The 22,329-nt window shown below is 41.7% G+C and overlaps 1 protein-coding gene and 1 long non-coding RNA gene across 2 annotated transcripts in view; one reads left to right on the plus strand and one right to left on the minus strand.

The window, feature by feature from the left end:
• The window catches only part of LOC146673334 (coxsackievirus and adenovirus receptor homolog), a 189,769-nt gene that overhangs the window by 149,433 nt on the left and 18,007 nt on the right, over positions 1–22,329 (minus strand). The window lies entirely within an intron of this gene.
• On the plus strand, positions 4,096–8,198 carry LOC146673344 (uncharacterized). Its single transcript, XR_014910522.1, has 3 exons — positions 4,096–4,381; positions 4,492–4,598; positions 8,169–8,198. It is a non-coding gene; the product is annotated as an uncharacterized LOC146673344 (long non-coding RNA).

Raw genomic sequence — 22,329 nt, forward strand, 5'->3', positions numbered from 1 at the left:
CTCATTTCCGAGGTAAAGGGAACTTGATGCTTTAGATGTAGTGATCCAGTGAGAAAGTCAAGCCATTTATAGGAATATAAAAAGTTATTAAATTTTGATTTTGATGCACTTCCTGTTTGATGCACTTCCTGTTTGATACGCATGCCATGAGGTCACTGCTGTGATAATTTGTTTGTTTTTATTTCATTTATTGCACACCGTTCTGATAAAACTCTGTGTCACAACCATAGTTTGTCAACACCAAAGTCAATGTAATCCAAGATTTTATTATTTTTTCTTGTAAAAAGAGCTTAATTTAGGTAGATTGTTGAGGCCATAAGCAACTGATGAAAAACAAGATGGCTTCTGTCAGAAAAACATGTGTTATGAGAAAAAGTCGGGTATTTTGTCAACACCATCAGATGTCCACACCTTCAGGATTTTTGTCTGACGGTGTTGACCCTTTTTCTAATGGTGTTGACAAATGTCACAAAAGTCTGCTGTTCACCATTTATATTAAGTAATTTTTTATTAATATTTCAGACATATTACTTCCTGTGCATTTTACTGATATTTCTGCTTCACAGATGTGTCAAATATTATCAAATTTGCCTTATCTTGAATCTCATTGTTTGTGTATACATTATTAATCCTGTAGGAAAATGCTTAGTCCTCTGCATTTAACCCATTCACTCAGTGATGCAGTGGGCAGCTACCAACCCAGGATAGCCTCTGCTCGTTGGATTTGAACGCGCAACCTTTCGATCATGTGACATCAACTGAGCTAGCTGTGCCTCGAGAGTTGGTCTTTGAGTGATGATGTGTAAATCCTGCTTCCGGGCCCAAACTACTCTGTGTTTATTAAGCCTGTTGTGCTGCTAAAATGTTTTAATGCTTTTTATCTTGTTCTATTACATCTGAACAAGCCCCTAAAAACAGCCAGTGATCACTGTCAGCCTAACCATCGGGAACCCTCACGTTAACTTCTATCAAGTGGAAAAGTGTTAGCATTCATCCTCCAGCTTCACTGTGTTTATGTTATGCTAACACAGCTGTGTCGCCAGCGATCACGTGGCACATCACTACATACCAGCTAGCCCAACTTCAGTAACGTGACAATAGTCACTGTTGTTTAGTTTTCTGTCTCCATTTATGTTGGAAGTGGTAGCAGAGCTGGTGTATCATGTTCAGGTGGAAACAAGCAATCTAACTTTAACTCTGTTAAATTTCATATATTCTGTTTTCATGGATGCCTGGATGTTACACCTGGTAGAGCCACACACTGATCATTTTATTAAAGATGAAGGAATTTAGACAGTTTGTAACTCTCAGTGATGCCGCAGAGTTCCTTTGACTTTGGGATCTGCAGCGGAGTTTGGACCTGGAAATGGCTAATGACATCAGACTTCATGGCTGGATAGCATCTCTATTGCTTATTGCATAATTGTGTTGTGAATATTCATCCTTAATCTGTGAAAAAGCATAAGGTTCAGAAAAATTATAGTAATTACAAAATGGTACATTTCAGGCTAAAATAGCAAAGGGGAAGCTGACAGTAGAGAAACGAAAGAGAAGGAACAGGGAGTATCAAAAAAGAAAGAGACAAAATTAACAGCCAGCCTGAGCTGAAGAAAGAGTTTCTCATAAAGGAAAGATGGAGAAATAAAGAACACCAGTGATCTGAAAGGAAGAGAAAAAAGACAGAAGAGAAGGTTTTGGAAACAAGCACAGAGACAAAAGGAGAGAAAGTCCAGCAGGGTCGAAACACACAACCACAGAGAACTTTAGGAATCAAGGAGTAGTAGGCAGCTACTTACTGGTGAACTATTAAGATGTAGAACATGTGCAAAAACAGAATTGTTATGATGTGTCTTGTGATATTACAAATTATTACAAAGGTTGTTAAGGTTTAATTGTCACTTTGAAAGAAATAATATCTTGTTTTCTACTAGTGTGTCACCACCGTCAGATTTGTGTCTCCACCGTCAGCACCTTGTCAACTCCATAACATGGAGTTTTGGTTTATTTTTCCTCTTTTGGAGAACCATATAGTTTCCTCCCTCATGATCTTCCAATAAAAATACGTAATTTTCTCAATAAATGTGTAATTTGCGTGCTGCTTAATGTGACTGTTTCTTATAGAGATTAAATACAAGCTTCTGAAAATATGTATGACTGTAACTGGCTGCACACACACAGCATACATGATTTAATACATAAAATAATTTTATGTATTAAAGAACATATTGAGAAAGCGCTCCACTTTAAATGTTGGCCTCATATGTGACAAAGGATGATTTCTCTTAAATTCTAGCTTTAATTGTTAATTGTTATGTGCAAAGGTTGGTGTTAGTGTACATTAATACTAACATGGTAACATTGCTGTTTGCTTCTTGATACATTCTCAATCATCCAGGAAAGTAAATCTCCAAAAGTTGTCATGAGAATTTGCATAATTAAGATTAAGGAACTGACAGGGTACATCTGTCACCATCTTACAATGCTGTGATTGCAGCCATTCCCCAACTCTCTGTGAATGCTGCTCATGGCCATTGATCAGTGGTCTTTGGTCAGTGGTTAATTGATTAACTAACGATCAAGGAACTGACCTCCCATTGTTCCTTCAGTGGGCTGGTTTCAGTCATTATGCAAAGGTACTGTTTATAAGATTGGGGAAAGGAAAGAGTGTGAGGATAAGGAAACCCCACCATGTTCCCAAAGGACATCCCAGATTTACCCCTCCTGTAACAGTAACAAAAGCCAAAGGTCTACTGGGGTCAGCGGGGGAGCTCTTCCTTGGTCTCTTGTGTTCTGGGGGCCTCTGGATGTCTGGAGTCTTGATCTCCTCCATACCTGCTTCATGCCCCACACCCTCTAGCAGATCATTACATGAAGGAACCTTTTAAAAACAAGCGCGTCCATGCTCACAGGTGTACACACGGGTGCTCACACACACAAACTACACCCTTTTTGGTTCCTACCTCAAAGCACACTGTGCGCTGTCGATCTTATGTGCTGCACAATAATGTTTAATATTTAGTATTTACTGTCATATTCCCATATATCATTGTGATGTTGTTTATTGTATTGCTCTCGTTTTCTTCTGCTTGTTTTCTTTTTTCTTTCTCAACAGGTGATCCAGGTGATCGATATATGGATTTTTTTTGTTTGCTTATTTAGTTGTTTTTTGTTTTTTAGCCCTTTATCCCCATCCCTCTTCTCCGCTGTTTTTCCCCCCTCTTCCTTTCTCCCTTTTCTTTTCCTCATTCAAGTCTGTCCCGTATCTAGCAAGTGAAAATAAAATAAATAAATAAAATAAACAATAAAAGGTGAATCAAATAGACCATTACGGCAAGTCTGGGATGGTCAATTTGGTAAAGTAAATCCGTTGGGCATCTTTCTTCACCTTTAGACAATAATTCTGATGCAAAAGAGCCAAACGGGACAGGCAAAACAAAAAAAAAGAAGAAAAAAAAGCCAAAGGCTTGAATGCCTTCTTGCTGAGTGATGGAAAGATTTGGAATGCCACTCATCTCTCTCATCTCATCTAGCACGCTGTCGCCCAGTGACTGAAAAGAACGCTGACACTGCTAGCACCACACTCTTACTGGTTCACCTACTGCCAGAAGACCGCGCGTCAGGTACAAGCCTCGCTGACTATATTGTACCATAAAAGGTTGCTTGGAAAAAGAACATTAGAGAAACGTTATTACTTGTTCTAGCTTGGGTTTAAAAAGAACAGATTTTCTGCCACCAATGCACTAAGAAAAAATTGTCATGGAAAAACTGGAATAATAATTTCTTTTCATGTTACGTAGGAGTGCAATATAGTTTCAGGCTTATTAAGCTTTGCTAGTTGTAGTAATCTGATGGTATAACTATTGCAGCATTTAAGTTCACAAGTGTATGTGTGACTTGCTAAACAGTGAATTACTTTATTTCTGTACGCTATTTGGTGAACTCTGTTCATAAAGAGAGAGTAGACGTTGTGTCCTGCAATGATCGTACCATATTGCACCACTAGAGGGTGGTGTCGTGAAATAAGAGTAAAGCGGAGTTGGTAAAGTTTTAGAGTTAGAGTATAGTTAGATGGATAACTTGTTGTGTCTCCCTGTTACCTGTACGATGTAAAGTCTGTGCTGAATTCATTAAAGAGCACGGTTCCTTTATGCGGACTGGTTTATTACCGGCCGCTACTACAGAAGTGATTATTTTGGCCATAACTTGAACATAACTGAATGGAACTGTTATTTCTATTCTCGGATATTCAAAGATGTTCTTCTCGTAAAGTAAAGCAGCTTTTAATTCTACCCTGCTTGATTCCCAGGCTCGTCCTCGTAGCTTATAAATGTAACACTGATCTCAGATCTGTGCTCGTCATCGGCGTATATTTAAAGCCCAGGTAACCGAAACGGATCCATTGTGGTCAGTGTGTTTTTTGCTCTATTTCAAAACTTACAATTAATTTAGTTGTGACAAGGGGACAATATATTTTTTGTTATCCGCATAAAGTTCCGGTGTCCCGTCCCGCAGACCTACATCTGAAATGTCCGCTGCAACGTCTGTATCGCTCATCAGGAATGTGCTGTCAGTCTGCCTCCTCGTTTCAATCCGTGCAGGTGAGATTTGTCTTTAATTTCAAACCAAAAAGCCTTTCTTCTCTGTTGTAGGTGCAGAGGGGGACGGCTGAGGCAGTTTTTTGGCCACTCAACTCGGTTATGTTTGTTACGCTGGAACCGTGTTTGTGTGTAGTTTCTTCTTTTGACACTGAGACACAAGGAGTTAATTAGCCGAATAAATGTGCCACTAAAATTTACGATTAATTTTTTTTGTCCGTTTTTTTGTATTGATTTTATTAAGTCTTGCAGTTTAGCAAGTGCGTCACAAATTGTTGCAGCGCTTCCGCGTTAGGACGTTTTAACTTCCCTTTGAACCTCCTATTTAACAATACCAGCAGACTAGGGGATTTAAAGATTTAAACTAGCTAATATCGAGTGATTTAAATTACATTAGCTAACTTTTTTGATGCTATTTACAGAACAAATAAAAATAAATTCTTAATTTTTAATAAGATACTTTGTAAGTAACAGCAACGTTTATCACAACCGTTTGAACTTTTGGTATATGTAGGAGCCATAATTGAATGTATTGAATTTTGATGATCACTGGGTTTTTATTTGTTTGGTTGTTATGGGAGTCACGTGGGTGCTAGCGGTGACATAAATGGGCGTTGTCAGTCTGTCATTCACTGGTTTTGATTTTGACAGAGAGGAGGGCTGGGTAGCCGTAGTTTTTGTTGACCGCTGCACAACATGTTTCGCTTCGTTATATTAGAGCCTGTGACGTTGTAAGAGTCTGAATCAGGAGCCGATGACATTACTCTGTAAACTCTCAAAGCACTTTAATAAACAAGCAAACAATTCCAGCTCTGGCATTATTGCGTAAGTTGACAGCGCGTCAGGCAAATAGGCAGGCTTCATCCCCGGCCTCTAGCGACTGTGGAAGTCGCTACAGTATATTTCAGTTAAAGTGTTTTAAATCTGCATCACTGTGTCATGAAATTCATTCTGCATCTTTCTGCTGCAGTCGTATTAGCCTATTAATGACAAGCTGAAGCAGCAACGCCTCTGTGCGGGCTCAGTGTAACAGCACTGGTGGTGATAACAACATCCTAGAGTTGTTATCACCAGAATGCACAGAGAACAACTATCAGTTAGTTGCCGTATGTCTGGATTTATTTCACTTAAATCAACACTGACTGCTAAACGCTGAAAGGGAAAACAAAATTGGGCTTAAAGTTATTAACTTAAACATAAATATTTAAGGTGAGAAGAACAAATCAAACTCACCTCAGCTGCAGTCCCATGTTGGCATAAAAAAAGAGTGTGTGAAAGGGAGCGAGGTCCTTATATAATGTGTGTTAGCCCAGTTTAATTAATGACAGAAACTCAAGAACCAATCAGTGATGAGAAAGTCAAGAGACCAAACAGGGTAAGTATGGCGAGGTGAGGGAGAGTGGGGAAAAGGGTAAACAAAATATAAATCTTTACACAGGTGTATATGGTTGCCAGCCACGGAGCTCATGTGCATCATTGTTTTAGTTTGTTAAAAATTTCTATTCCTCTTATCAAATTTGGCTTAGGTTGTTTTTTTATAGTTCAGCTCCAGACCCAAGTAACAGCAAGTCAAAATGAAAAAAACAAAATAAAACATTACCTTTCTGTGTTCAGCAGTAGTCTGTATTCAATTTAAAAATTGATATGGAGTTTATGTGACAGTAAACATTTGGGTGGTGGGACAGAGTCTGAGAGAGGAGGACAGAGAGGGAGGGAGAGAGAGAGCAAAAAGAAACTGATAAGAGTGGATATGTAGTCAAATTCTCCAAAATTATAAAGCTGTAGCTTTACAACATACATATAATAATTATTATAAGATTATATTTTCGTCATATTCTAGTTTCTAGTTGAGTGAGGAGTATGGAGAGAGAGAGGTTGTACAAGAACAGGAAGAATGAGGGAGCAGGTGGTGAAGTTAGCTGGAAAAACAAGTCATTTTTCACAAAGTAGTTTTTCACGTCTTTCATGCTTTGTGTGCTTTCCAGTAACACACTGAAGAAAATGTAAGTGAACATCCTAAACAGAGCATGTTGACATGAATAGCAGCATTTAACAGGATTCATATCTCTCTAAACATGGACAGGATGGCTGCCACTACATCGATGTCACTACAAATCTGTTTTCCACTCGTGAAATTGGGGTTCATGATGCTCTGTGCTCAGTCTCTATAATAAAGGGAGGGTTTGAATGAATTCAAAAACTTAATAGAAGGTAATTCTATTGCAAGTTTGCTTTGCGTACAGGTCTGTGTAGTAGAAGGATGATTTTAATAGTGCTAATAATGCTACTTCAAGAGATTGATTTGGTGGACTGCCTCTATGTGATCAAGAGACTGAATGTTGTACATGTTTCTCATCGTATCTCCTTTGCTACAAATAGTTCTTTAACTTCTTTAAAGACTGGACATGTGTGTGCATGACATAATGACTGGGGACCGAGCCCCCCTAAATGTTTGAAACTAGAATCACCCCTGGTAAAAATGGTTGCTGTGACTGAGTATTAGACCCACATGAAAAAAAAATGTTTTGAAAAAAAGTTGAAACGTGAAGATTAAAGTTGTTGTTTCATGTCAAACTGCCACAGTAGCTATACCCTCTACAAAATGCCTTGTGTATAAGACTTTGTAAAAACAGATATCCTCTTTATTCTACCAAACTGCATCAGTTGTTACTAAAACTGATTCTGAAGTAGGAGTTCATTAACTTATCCACACAAGGCACGTTATGGGAGACTATGTTCATGTTTTGGACTTTATTTCCCCCCAAAATATTTTTTTTCTTAATGTGGTGCGAATACTCCTTTGTAATAGTACTTTGCTTTATTGTAGAGCTCTTATTAATTAGTAATTGTTATTAGTAGTGAGACCCACCTTGTTTGTAGAGTGTCTGCTTGAATGTGTGTTGATCCCAGTGCCTTCAAAGCCACGATGTGATTATTTCCAGTGACATATTTTTACTTGAAGTTTTCCCGGCCTCAATTACAGCTGGAATATTAGTGGAAGACATGTATGAATGTGGAAGTTACAATGGCATGCTACCCTCTGAAATATTTGTAGTTTGTAAGGTATTTAATATCTATGTTGCCTTGTTCTTCTGGTTACTTGCAGATAATAGCTGCTCTGCGGAGCTACTATGTGTTTGCTTCCAACATGAAGCTGCGGTTTAAAGTGTTATTACTGAAGTCAGAAATCACACACAAAAAATCCCCTTTTCTCAGCTCAGAAATGTTTAGTGTTTTATTTTAAGCTCCCAGTGAGCTTTCGTTCCATTTTCCATCTATTAATTATTTGCTCATTAAGTAAACTGGATCCTTCTCATAAATATTTTTTACATTTTGTATAAATGAAATTGCTATAGGGAGGATTTGGGTGCAATTTGAAAATATAAAACTTTTATTAAAATATTTAGGAAATTTGGAGCAGGAAGTAAAAGGAAGTAAATTGGAGGTAAATGTGAAACCAATTAAAAAACATGCATTTCAGTGGTATCTCTCTGATCCTCACATTGATTGGCTGTTGTACAATAAGCAGAAACTGACTTCATCCTCTCTGCTCTGTGTTGTTTCCTCTTTCAGACCAGAAAATCATCACAGCTGAGACTGGACAGGCTGTCACTCTACCATGTCGAGCTCCAAACAACAACATCATAGTTGTAGAGTGGAGCAGAGCTGACCTGGAATCAGAATATGTCCTTTTGTACCGGGACGGTCACTTTGTTCCAGAAAACCAGCATCCATCTTTTAAGAACCGGGTGGATCTGCAGGACAGACAGATGAAGGATGGAGACGTGTCTTTGATTCTGAAGGATGTGACGATTAATGATGCTGGAACATATCAGTGTCGTATAATCATGAGAGAAACATACTCATGGAAACCCAGCAGCATCATCTACCTGAGAGTTGTTGATCCTCCAGGTGAGTGAGTAGAGTTGAGTGTGTGTGTGATCAGAGGTGAAGCTGCTTCCTGGTTGTTGATGTTTGTTTCTAAAGATGTTGTTGATGAGACTTTGTAGAAAGCAGCTGGTCTGAGTGATGTGATCAGAGTGCAGTAGATAATGTCTGACAGCAGTTTGAAGAGGAAATGGATTCTGTTCTGTTCTTCACTCATCACCTACCTGACAGCTGACACCTTGTAACAGCAGTCTGGCGAGGAAGGAGCGGCTAGCCGGTCCAGCGGGCATGTGGTGTGGAGGTTAGCCGGATAACACGGAACCAGTCGGTTAAATCCAATAACAGACCTTTATTCGCCGTCAGCAACATTACACTTTATAAGCCAGGTCTCCTCGGCTGTACTCGTCCGAACCTACATGCGCGGGGATTGGTACCACCAGCGCCAGCTTGTCACAACAGTAAGTAAGGTGCTTTCTTGGAGCATGGAACATGAGCAGCATGGAATGGCTGCCGCTAACAACTCACACACCCACTAGGAGACCCCCACAGCTACTACAATAGTTGGGCAACCCCCCCTAGTGGTGCTATAACCCAAAAGGTTTGTTACATCACCCCCCCGGCAATTCGCAGGCTGTCCTCAGCCGGACCCAGGTGACCCTCCTCCCGCTACCCTTCTTCACTATACATAGTTACATTAGGTACTAAGCAGGTTGTGGAGGAATTGTTAGACACCCTTACCTTATAGCATTGGTACAGTCAATAAACAAAATTAGTGCTTGAAGCAAACAATATAGAACATGCAGTATTACTGCCAATCCATCTTCCAGAGATGGTCATAGACAAGGGAAACAGTCAGACATACAACACAACCGGTCACTCAAATCAGTATAACAGAAAACCAAACAAAGGCTCTCACGGGCCACGATTACCAGGGCTCAGTGGAACAGAACAAGTAATCACCCCTTATGAACAGAACAATTACAGCATGTACATGTATGAAACCAACCCTCAGTCAACATTGAGTCTGTCCGTATGATGACGGTTAGTCCACCTGGTAGCAGTCCAACCCTCAGTGATTCTGGGGCACCGGCGGGGTCTCAAATGATATTGTTCCCCCTTGGCCGGTGGCGACTCAGAGGCGCCCTCAGCGGGGTGCCCGCCTGCTCCGATATCCCCTGAACTCGGGAATGAGGGCTGTTCCCCCGTTTCAGTCTCATCCAGGCTCTCCTGGGACGAAGTCCGGTGCCCTGAAGGAGATGTGGAGTCCCAGGAGTAAAATGGCTGAACGTTCACGACGTGGAAGACTCCTGCGTCTTCACCAGTGTCAATCTTGGCTAATCTGTAGTTGACCTCCCCAAGCTTCTGAGTAACCCGGAGGGGCCCTGTAAACAAGGGTGCCAGCTTGGCCGTGAAGCAAGATTGAGCGTCCGATCGATGATGAGCTTTGACTTTCACCAAGTCTCCGACTGCATAGGTCATCGGCCGGCGTCTCAGGTCGTAGTAGCGTTTCTGCCTAGCATGGCTGCGAGCCAGTGTCTCCCTGGCTCGATCGTGGGCCTCCTGAAGCGACGCTTTAAGGGTCTCCGGATAGGGCATGGATGACTCCTCGCTCTCTCCAGACGGCTTAGTAAGCAAGTCAAGGGGTGTCTCCAGCTCCCTACCATACAACATCATAGCAGGGCTGAGTCCTGTACTCTCATGGGGGGCTGAGCGCAGCGCGAAACAGATTTGGGACATGAACTTATCCCACGACGCGTGCTTATCGCCCACGTATGCACGGATGGCCGTTTTGAGAGTTCTGTTCACTCTTTCGGTCGCATTAGTTTGCGGATGATACGCCGTCGTGAGGCGGTGGGTGGACCCAAGAGTGGAGAGAACAGAATCAAACAGCTCACTGACAAAAGGTGAGCCCCTGTCCGAAATAAGGTACCTAGGGGCCCCATGCCTAGCAAATACCTCGTTAATGAACTTACTTACCGGCGGCGGGCACCTTAGCTTATTAAACTCACCGAGCATGTGAGCTACAAACGTTGGGAGGGGCTCCTCTAGTGATTGGACGCGATCGAGGATGCCCCGCCAAACGTGCTCTTGGTTATCAGCTGACACAAACACTGATTCAAAAAGTTGGTAAAAATGTGCCCATGTAGTAATGTGAGAGCTGAGGGCCCTAAACCATTTACTGGGCTCTCCCTTGAGGAAGTGAGGGAGCTCACTCAGAACCTGCGAGTCGGTTAGGCGCAGCGACGATCTGTAGCTATCCACTGATTGGAGCCACTCCTCCGGTGACACTCCGCCGTCACCAGCGAACACTGGGGGCTCCAGCTTGGCCTGGTGCAGCGCTGCGGCGATCATCCTCGATGTATTGCAGAGTTCCGCCGACTGACGCTGGAGAAGCGGAGGGGGCTCTGTGTTAATCCCTTTCTGCGTGAATGGCGTGGAAAAAGCCACTGGGTTGGGGGTTCTCTGAGGAGGTGTTTGCTCCCCCGGTTCCCCTCTCGCGCCACCATCCAAGTGCTTCAGAAGGCTCTTTTGTAGCTCCAGCGAATCGTGCAAGCAGACTCGCAGTTTCTCCACCTCTTCTTGCAAGCTTTCCACCTTAAGATTGAGGTCATGAGGGGTAGAGCGAGGGATGATGTACTTAGTCAGGCTGGGAGCTTCAGCATCTGAGTCGCAGCCGTCTCCCTCGCTGCCTGTGTCTGGGTGGGACGCCATTTCAAAAGTATGGCCGAAACCACTCTCTCTCTCACAAAAGTTATGGCAAAGTGAAAGAGCGTTCCCACAGAGTACCTAAGCGTTAATATCCATCAGACAGAGAGCGTCCGTGCACACTCTGATGCTTCACACAAAACAAAACGTCCCTCTGGATGAACACTGAGTCAAAGTCACTGTAGCGTTAGCCTTAGCTTTAGCACCGCCGATGTCGTAACGGTCCAATAGCACTGAGTTAGCGGTCCGACGGACCGTACAGTTACTCACGGAGTACTCCCCCTCGCAGGCGAGCGTGTCAAGCGATGGGTCGGCGCTCTTCCATGCCTGCAAATGTCGTTGAAATCCCGGGGGGTCGGCTCCTTCACGGGGTCCTATCGGCCCGGCCAATACAGCCAGACGAAGAGAAAAAAAAACACGCCACCTCAGCCGAAGTGTCGATCGTTGAAAAACACGGGAAAAACATCCGAGCCCACCGTCTGTCGGTCCGGATGACGATGAAGATCCAGAGAACAATGTTCGGGCGCCACTTTGTAACAGCAGTCTGGCGAGGAAGGAGCGGCTAGCCGGTCCAGCGGGCATGTGGTGTGGAGGTTAGCCGGATAACACGGAACCAGTCGGTTAAATCCAATAACAGACCTTTATTCGCCGTCAGCAACATTACACTTTATAAGCCAGGTCTCCTCGGCTGTACTCGTCCGAACCTACATGCGCGGGGATTGGTACCACCAGCGCCAGCTTGTCACAACAGTAAGTAAGGTGCTTTCATGGAGCATGGAACATGAGCAGCATGAAATGGCTGCCGCTAACAACTCACACACCCACTAGGAGACCCCCACAGCTACTCACACCTGTTTCTCACCTGCAGGTCAGCCAGGAGGAGACACAGAGGACGGAGGGAAGGAGGGAGGAGGCAAGGAGAATGACTTTCGCCAATTTATATTTTGCTTGGTAGTTTTTCTTGTATATGTTGGGATTGTTGTTTATGTGATCTTCATGATACATAAACAAAAACAGAAACAGGATCCCCATTAATCTCATGCTGAACGGCAGCATGCAGAAATGCCAGGATGTGTTTTTCAAGCAGTACTCTCCTGCAGCTCTCAGTGTTCACGCTGAGCCTTCAGGGAAAGACAGATGACAGAAATGGACAGGCTCGAGAATTCTGGGCAGTCACCGTCATGATGTTGTTCATGTAAAACCGACAACATGAACAAAAGACAGACACCAACAGGCAAAAAGGAGGAAAATGCACAAAATAAATCAGCCATGTGAAGGCCAGTAACAAGGTATGATACAGAGAGAAGCTAAACAAAGGTGTGTTATTAGGAGGGGTTGAGCTATTAAAAGCAGAAAGAATGATCGCTTTAATTTTTCATTTGTAGTTTTACGAGCTCCCGATGCTCAAAATTTACAACATTTTCACAGAACTGTAATAATATACTTACTGTAGTTGTACTAAACTGTGGATGTTAAAAATAAAAAAGTCATTCATATTTGATATAGTTTTTATGTCTTTTTTATGGCACAGTATTTCATTATCATACTTCATGTTCTAGTGCAGGGAGTTCTAGTAACTTTGTTCTCCACTGATACGGGTCAGAGGGAGCTGATTTGACTTCCTTGTGTCCAAGATATAACAGTGATATCCACTTAGGATCACACTGTTATATTTCAGAAACATTTTTTAAAATGAGAAAAAAAAATCATAAATATTATACTGTCATGTATTTACAGCCAAGAAAACTGGCACATCTAAGAAATGCAACAACCTCAACTCCTTGTTGCTGCTTCCAATCTGCAAAGCACTCTCACTCTGTTCTGTAAAAGACTTCCACAATTTGACTTTCAAACCCAAAGGCAACATCTATCCCCCCGTATGATTCTCAGCTTCTAAGTAGTTAAGCTTCTTTGTGAAGATACTTTGTGCTTGGACAGGAAAAGCTGGAAACATTACTGTGAATGTCCATAAACAGGGTGCACCTTAAAGACCGATTGTCTGAATTATCAACTCGGTTACCTATAACGTCTCTAAGTTTCTGGCTTCGATCCTCAACCCGCTGGTGGGCAGCTCTGAACACCACATCCACAACACCCTGGATTTTGTTGAAAAGGTGAGCGATGTCATTATGGAGGCAGATGAAACCATGGTCTCGTACAACGTTACATCTCTCTTCACTTGCATCCCAGTCAGGGAAGCGTTGGAGGTAGTCCGTAAGAGATTACAGGATGACCCCAACCTCAGCAACAGGACCACTCTCAGCATCTACCGAGTGTGTTTGCTTCTGGAACTGTGTCGTCATTCCACCTACTTCACATACAAGGGTCAGTTCTACAGGCAGAAACATGGGTGTGCCATGGGCTCCCCAGTTTCACCCATTGTGGCCAATTTGTACATGGAAGAAGTGGAAAAGAGGGCTTTGCTATCCTATCTTGGACAGGGAGGAACGCTGGTTTGAGCGCAGAGTCACTTTCGCGGAGTCCATTCACTCACTGGGCTGGTTTCAGTCATTATGCAAATGTACTGTTTATAAGACTGGGGAAACCTGCAGTCAGCTGAGACTGAAGATGAGTGACGAAACGTTTCTCCCACAAAATGCTACGTCCAGATGAACAGAATCAACTTTTGGAGATTGCTGTTTGCTCATCACACAAATACCATGTTTTCTCCAATAGTGACCGACTTTTTCACTTCATCTTTGAGTGTATAGAAAAGTCTTTACCAGTAAGTGAATTAAACATTTTCTAAAATGTCCTTGGGAAAAACATCCTTGATTGCCAGTCTACCTCGGTCACCAGTCTGAAAGCAAAAGACAACAGTTTTGCTTTTTGTGAGTATCCTCCATCTTCCTCCAGAGGGTGCTAAACATCTGAAAGCCACGAGTATCACTATTTCAGACCTTTTTCCAAAAAATGTTCCACACCAGCTCCATAAGGGGCAATTCTAAAATAATCCAAGAGGTGGGGCTTTGTGCTGGATCACAAGACGTAAACCAGCCTAATGGATAATATGATGAAGACACTGACATTAAATGTGTTTTTATAACCCTATTCTCTGCGTTAAGCTGGCAATCAATAGCTCCAAAATATCATATTGTTTTTATATAATCTTTTCACGAAAGACATACTTAGAAAATAAGCTTCAGGAGCTTTGAATGAGTCCCAGAAGGAGAAACAATAGATAAAATAATGCTTTGCAAAAACAAAAATAAAAACAATGGTGGTCTACTGACAGGTTTACTCTCCTCTATGCCTAGCAGACCTACAATGAAGCACAGTTATAAAATACTTGTAATTATTTTTTGAAGTCTAAAGTTAAGTTGTTGAAAATTTGTTTATGCTGTTGTTGTTATTGTTGTTGTCTGAACAGCAGACAAACAAGACAATTTTGACTTCACAAGAAGCTGGTATTAGATGTATTTACTTCTTTTGCTGCTGGCGGTTTCTGTTTGACACAGGAAATAAAGACATGAAAACTCTTGACACACAGTCAGCACTGAAGCGTCTCTGTGCAGTTTACATTCATGCAATGTTGCCGCTGTTGTGGTTTGATACTTATTCTTTGTTTTCTGCAGTAAAATAAGGTGAGTTTTGGTTAGCCACAACCAAAGCGGAAGAAGTCAAATTTTCCATCTGCGCCTTGGTGAAACCCACAGAACCACACGAGGAAAACAAAAGTTTAATAATTTGACTGAAACCAGATCACTACGATGGGAGGAAAAGCCAACAAGCTTAAATAGCATTTATACAATAGTAAAGTTACTGAGAACACAAAACATGTTAATAATTAAAACGTTAAATGTTCAATAACTAAATAAGTAATAAAATGACATAAAACATATACAAATATTTTTAATACATGGATGCCCTCCGGATTGATGTGCTGGAGGGACCAGTTAGAGACCAGCAGCTGGACGTCAGTGGTTGGACTAGTGGACTACTTCTGGGACGACTTCTTTCTCAGTTTTAAAGTCTGAACACAAACACACACAGTTCAAACAACAGGAAACATGATTGCAGGCTTTGTCATTCAGTCAAGACCTCCAATCTCAGCCTATCTGTGTCACACATTTCAGATTTTACTGGGAACCACCTCAGACCGAAGTTAGAGAGCTTCTATACCGCCCACACTTTTGTGAATTTCAAGAAGCAGCTAGAGTCAAATCTGGAACCCACAGAGCTGAATAATTTGCATCAACTAGACTCAGTGACATTAAAAGTCAAAGCTTTTGCTGCTCCCAGCTTCTCACAGAATATTTGTCAGACAGGCCGAGCAGTGACACGTATAAACAGGAACCATGAAATATTCATTCTGTTCACTACTGGGTGGAGCTTTATCAACCAGAATTATTTTGCTTTCCAGTTTTTTTCATCTTCTTGCCTTACAGCTGAGATAAGCTCCCACAGGACTAAACAGGTGCTAAGAAAATGGATGGAGTCACAGCCTTATGTGACTGTTAGGGCTTGCTACTAGTCGTTGCTTGTACTCCTGTTGATGGTGCAGCAGCAGCCCTGACAGCCAGTTAATCTGGTCAGCTAATTTGACCCATTGTGCTGCATTTATTTTTGGTTACTTCGTCTTTGGTTACAGCCTTATGTGACTGTTAATTCAATTCAATTCTTTATTTATTTGTCACATGTAGTTATAGCTAGTACAACATACAGTGAAATGTTTTTCCTGGCTAAAAAATACTCCCCCCGACTGTGAGAAACATACTAGAAAAAAACTTTTACCTAAACTAAGAGAAAGAAAAAACTATAAAAATATAAAAATATACATATTTACATAAGTACAAATGTATATAATATGATAAAATAAGATAAGATAAGATAAGGTTCAGGAAAGAAAAAAGTAAAGTGCGAATTATGTACTATGTGTGAGATTGTCCAGCATATTATCCGGTTTGCGTTTTTTGTTGAGGAGTCTCACTGTTTGTGGGTAGAAACTCCTCCTGAACCTTTCTGTTCTTGTTTTCAGGCTACAGAGGCGTTTCCCTGACCTCAGCAGCCTGAACAATTTATGGGCTGGATGGCTGGAGTCCCTAATGATCCTGATGGCCTGGGATCTGCACCTTTCAGCGTAGATGTCCTGCAGTGCTGGTAGAGGTGTTCCCATAGTGCGTTCAGCTGTGCGCACAACCCTCTGCAGGGCTTTCTGTTGCTGTACTGTGCAGTTCCCGTACCACACCATGATGTTGTTGCACAAAATGCTCTCAATGACACCAGTGTAGAATCTCCTCTGTATGTTCTTGGAGATCTTAGTTGTTAGGGCTAGCTACTAGTCGTTGCTTGTACTCCTGTTGATGGTGCAGCAGCAGCCCTGACAGCCAGTTAATTTGACCCATTGTGCTGCATTTACTTTTGGTTACTTCGTCTCTCTTAGCTTTTCAGCTCTAACTTTCCTTCACTTCTTCCACACTAAAATCTGTCTTCTGCATGAGCAGCAAAGGTAAGGGAGGGCCCGAAGATGTTCAGTGATGTGATTGGGCAATACAGTGTCAGTAATGAAAATTTACAAACAGACTGCTGTCAGTGCATGTAGAGATGATGTGCAATAGGCTTTCAATTGACCCATCGATCCAAAAGTGCATCTGCCCACCAGGAAAATGCCTGGTATGCCAGATTACCAGTCCAGCCCTGTTTCCATCTCTTTGCTGTGTTCACAGGGTAAGAGAGCAGTGAGGCAGCAGAAAGTAACAGTAAGCAGTGGTGCACAAGTTAGAGTTTCCAATTAACCCAACTCCACTAACTCCATGTTTGGACTGTGACCATGAGAACACACAGAAAGACCCAGCCCAGAAATATGTCTCAATCCAAAGTTAAGATAAACAGCAGCTGTACCTCCTTTCCTCTTTGCTGTGACGTCTATTTGTCCATAAATTATGTTGTTAGTTCTCACTGCTGAGTAGACTACAGCTATGTCAGTCTCTGTGGAAGAAAAATAGCTCAGGTAACACAGCTGTGGCAAAACTTTTTTTTTTTTTGCACATTTGATTATGCAGAGATTAGGTTTTAGTTTCTGCAACTTGCAGCAGGTTTTCACAGTTTTTCTCCCATTTCTTTACACCTCTGGTGAGAAACAAGAATTGATTGCATAAAATTGGTAGGTGTTTGTCTGAAGTCAAAGGTGCACAACCACAGAGATGGCCCCCTTTTCAGTGCAGTCTGACACACTTCACCACAGAGCACCAAGCAAACGTTTTCTCACAACATGAACATGACATTAGCCAAACCAGAACTCACTATGGTGAAAAGTCTTCAGCTTCAGACTAGAATCAACAGGAAGTAGCTGCTGTGGTTTGACATGCAGAACTTGTTTCATTGCATTAAAAGATATTTGTTATCTGCATTCTTCCTTCATTTCTTTAGACACCTCATATCAACAACATATTCCCCCTGTTAACTTCTGTTTGAGCGAAACTGTGCATTTTGAATGCTCAGTTGTGGCCAAAAGTAACTACACACCTGAAATCTCATTCATTTAAGTTTTGTTGGTTGTTACCAATCAAATGTGCCACAAAACCAGAAATGTCCCATAATTCAACTAAATAGTGCGATTCCTCATTTTATTTGTTTTAGGTGGGTTTGGAGTCGACACGATGTCTGTGGGGAAGGGTTCTGTGGTTGATGAGAGGAAACCTATTAACTTGTTTGGCAGTAAGTTAGCTGCAAAAATATGCAATCAAGCATTTGCAATAACTGGCAAAGAGTCCTTTACATTTTTTGGCCCACACATCTTCACACAATTGTTGTAATTCAGCCACACTGGAGAATTTTCAAGCATGAACCACCTTTTTAAATTCATGCCACAGCATCTAAATTGGATTTGATCAGAACTTTGACTATACCACTTCAAAATCTTCATTTTGTTTTTCTTAAGCCATTTAGAGGTGGACTTGCAGGTGTGTTTTGGATCATTCTCCTGCTGCAGAACCAAAAGTTCAAAACAGCTTGAGGCAATGAACATATGACCAGGTATTCTCCTTCAAGATGTTTGGGTAGACAGCAGAATTCATGTTTCCATTTACCACAGCAATTATTCCAGTTCCTGAGACAGCAAAACAGCCGCAGACCATCACACTACCGCTACCATATTTTATTGGAGATTATGTATCGGAATTTCAGAAGTGGGACCATGCTTCCAAACACACTCCTTCCGGTTGTCATAGGTTACCCCAGTTCTGCAAGCTTATATATAATATTATAATATAATATAATATAATATAATATAATATAATATAATATAATATAATATAATATAATATAATATAATATATACTAGGGGTACAACGATACTCGTATCAATATTGAACCGTTCGATAAAGTGCTTTCGGTTCGGTACGCATATGTATCGAACAATACAAAATTTTTAATTCATTTTATCAACTTTTCTTCTGACGATGCTGTCTGTGTTGAGAGCTCAGTGGATCTGTGTTCGACTTATCCGCCTAGGCTGCACTGTCGAGCGCAGATTCACTGAGCGCAGCACAAGCTAGCAAGACAGAAGCTAAGCTTGTTGCAACATGACAAATTGAACCTCCCCCACCCTCATTCATATCTGGCCTTTGGAACTATATTGGTTTTCATGTGAAGTATGACCCATTACTAGTTAACTTTTAAACAAATGCTTGGTTCTAGACCTTTTCTAGAGACTTTTTTGTCAGCCTGGTTACAGTAAACGGGTTTACCTAGGGTTGTTCTTGTTTTCTATTATTTCTATTATTTATTATATCATTTACTCTTTCTATAAAACTATGAATAATAAGATGTTCTAACTTTACACAGGGTTATATATGGTGTTACGGCCTCCGGCCTCAGGTGGCCCCGCCTTCCTCTAGGTAAATCAATGTGTTCCAGGACTCGTGTGTGATAGGGTACTGGGAGACCCGTGCCAACCCTCTCTTATGCAGAATGAAGTGTGCCAGACCACACGGACGATTGGCTGCCCCGGAATCCCATGATGCTCCAAGAGGCAATCAGTGGCTGATCGTACCCACCTGTGGCTACAAAAGGCTGGAGGTCCTTCACTCAGTGGCTGCTGCTTAGGACTGAACATGCAGTTTGCCCTTCATGCCTCCCTCGTCGATCTTTGTTGAACTTCTTCATATTGCTGACCTTTGTCGAACCTTGGTGCATGCTTTAAACCTAGCCTGATTAGAGTTTTGAGCTGCTAGCTGGCTGTGAGTAGGATTTTGTGAAGCTGGCTTACCTTAGTTAAAACCCTAGCTTTTATTTTGTGTGCGGCCAGCCTGCCTTAGTTACCCTTTAACTTTTACTCGTGACTGTTCTTTCTTTATGTAATAATTGTCTGCCCAGTGGTCTGTTGCACAGCCCTGTCGGTTTTCTGTTTAAAGTTTGTAATTAGAACCTTTCGCTTTACTCAGTTTTGTGTTGGGGGGCTCGTGTATGTTACTCCCTCCCCCAACTTTTCCAGGCTTGATGATATTTTAATTAGTGAGACTATTTTCTCTCCAGCTTACAGCTTACAGTTTATTTGTTTTAAAGAGTTATACCAAGCAGTCAAGTACTTCTGATTTGAGACTTTTGAGAGGAGAAAAAAAAAAATATATATATATATATATATATATATATATATATATATATATATATATATATATATATATATATATATATATATATATATATATATATATATATATATATATATATAAAAAAAAAAATAAAATATCCAGAGTTGTATATAGTAAAATTAAGGATAAAACAAGATAATCAACTTCTGTGGAAGTAGCGTTCAGGTGGCTGCTCTGCACTGTCTTGGCACAAGTCATTGAAAAACATAACAGTGTAAACATATCCTTATACTAAGTCAGCGCACTTTCAGAAAGAGATCGACTGTGATGAAATCTGTTCAGCTTTTCACTGCCTGCTGTGTTTCCTCGACTCCTGAGCAAAGATAAAGAGTCAGTTCAGACCTGCAGTTGGTCCTCGTGGTGTTTGAACTTGAATTCAGCCTGATTTGTTTTTCATGTCTTCTCCTCCATCATCAGTTATCAGGAGAGCAGACAGTCAAAGTACAAGAATTCAAACAAACACAGAGATTCTACTTACAGAGCAGACACAGCACAGATGTTTCCTTCATCGTCCTTCTCACTCATTTGAGCTTTTTTTCATTTCTGTCACTGACACCAAGTAAAGCCCGCCCTCTTCCTCTGAGCACCAGCTTTCTATTGGTTCAAACACAGAGGTGGGGGACTCACTTTTTCTAATTACTAAAGAGACATCATCATCGAAGCGTTTTCATAAAATATGAGTTGCAACTTTTTGTCTGTTTTCCGAAAATAAAGCCCGCCCTCTTCCTTTGAGTAGGAGCTTTTCTATTGGTTTTTAATGTGGGTGCCTATCATGTGTAAAAGTATATTTTTAAAATATAACAATTAAAAAAAATGTCTAGTCCACCGTGAATGCAAATGAAAAGGTAAAATAAATAAATGTTCAAACTTATGTAATAAGATATTCATCATTTCACACAGAAAAAAATATAATTAAAAAAATTCAAACGTCCTCTGCTCTCAGTGATCTGTAGTTTGGTTGATGAACAAATCCATGTCCATGTAGTTACGTCCCCTCAGTGAGAGAGGCAGATATGAGCTGAAACACAGGAATCAAACCAGGGACGCTGCTGTTATGGAGCTGAACTGGAACCATTCAGACACTGAGGCCCTCTGAACACATTTTAATTACAGCTGTGCAGAGACACACTGATGACTGACTGGAACACTATGATTCACATTTTACATGAACACCATCCTCACACATGGCTTATATGTGGCCACTAGAGGCCGATACTTTACTTTAAATAATAACATGAAAACACTCGGCTCACCAGTGATGCTTCCACTTTTTGATATAAAGAGCTTAAGTAGTGAGACTGTGTAGTTTCTAATACACTGGCTGGATTTTAATACACTTTTGATAAAAATCATCTTCCCTCAAATATGACTGCAGGATGGTGATGAAACAGACTGTGAGTCATTTGATTCCATCCTCCCCACAGCCCTTTTACCAAACTGTCAGACATAGGACTTCCAAACTCCACTTGCCTTTGTTCAGCCCCCTGCTTCACACCCAGCATGGATACAAGGAGATCAGCATTGAAGTTATCAGTAGGAAACCATCAGGCTGAAGAGTCCTATTGGGCTTGGTTAGCCTGTTGGACTTTGGAGGCAGGTGATAGGCACAAACAGGCCTTCCTCTATAGAACACCAGCAGCAGTTTGAGGACAAGGGGGACGAGCTGTCCATCATTGGTGGCAAGGTCACTAAGGCAGTAAAAAACTCATGCCACCAACTCAGGGGATGAGGCTTCCCCTGAGTTCCTGAAGGCTCTGGACTTTTTCAGGGCTGTCTTGGTTAACCTGCGTCTACAATGCTGTGTGGAGATCAGGTACAGTATCTCTAGACAGGGTGGTGGTTCCCATCTTCAGGAACCAGAGGGTGTGTTCCAGCTAGGGGGGTCACACTTGTCAGCCTCACTGGAAAAGTCTATGCCAAGGTGCTGGAAAGAAGAGTCCATCTATTAGTCAAACCTTAGACACGGGAGGAACAATCATTTTCTCCTCATTTTAACAACATATCACAAAAGTCAAAATTGGCTGTATGTAAGCAGCAATACATGAAAAAAACATGGGACCGGGGGAGAAAAGAATCAGCACCTGAGTCTGAGGCCATGGTTCTCAGCCAGAAAAGAGTGGCGTGTCCAGTCAGGGTCAAGGACGAGTTCCTGCCCCAAGTGGAGGAGTGTAAGTATCCCAGTAGGGCTGCTAGTCCTCCACATTGAAGTGTGCCAGTTGAGGTTGTTTGAGTGTCTGACAAGTTGCCTCCTGGGTATTTGGTCATGGCCCACCGGGAGGAGGCCCCGGGGCAGACACAGGACACACTAGAGAGGTAATATCTCTCAGCTAGTCTGGGAACGCCTTTGTGTTCCGTAAGAGGGAGGTCTGAGCATTTCTGCTTAGGCTGCTGTCCCTGCAGCCCAGTCCTGGTAAGAAGAAGAAAATTGACGGATGGATGAATGGAATAATACTGTGAGCAAGGGGGTGTACCTAACAAGGTGACTGTTTTATTTCATTGTAGATAAAGATTATCATCATTTAAAGGTGACTGTGATGTGTTCAGCGCTA

The sequence above is a fragment of the Rhamphochromis longiceps genome, linkage group LG3 (assembly GCF_057381845.1).
Source record: "Rhamphochromis longiceps isolate RC_006_pf linkage group LG3, R_longiceps_female_GT1.1, whole genome shotgun sequence".
Classification (NCBI taxonomy): Eukaryota; Metazoa; Chordata; class Actinopteri; order Cichliformes; family Cichlidae; genus Rhamphochromis; species Rhamphochromis longiceps.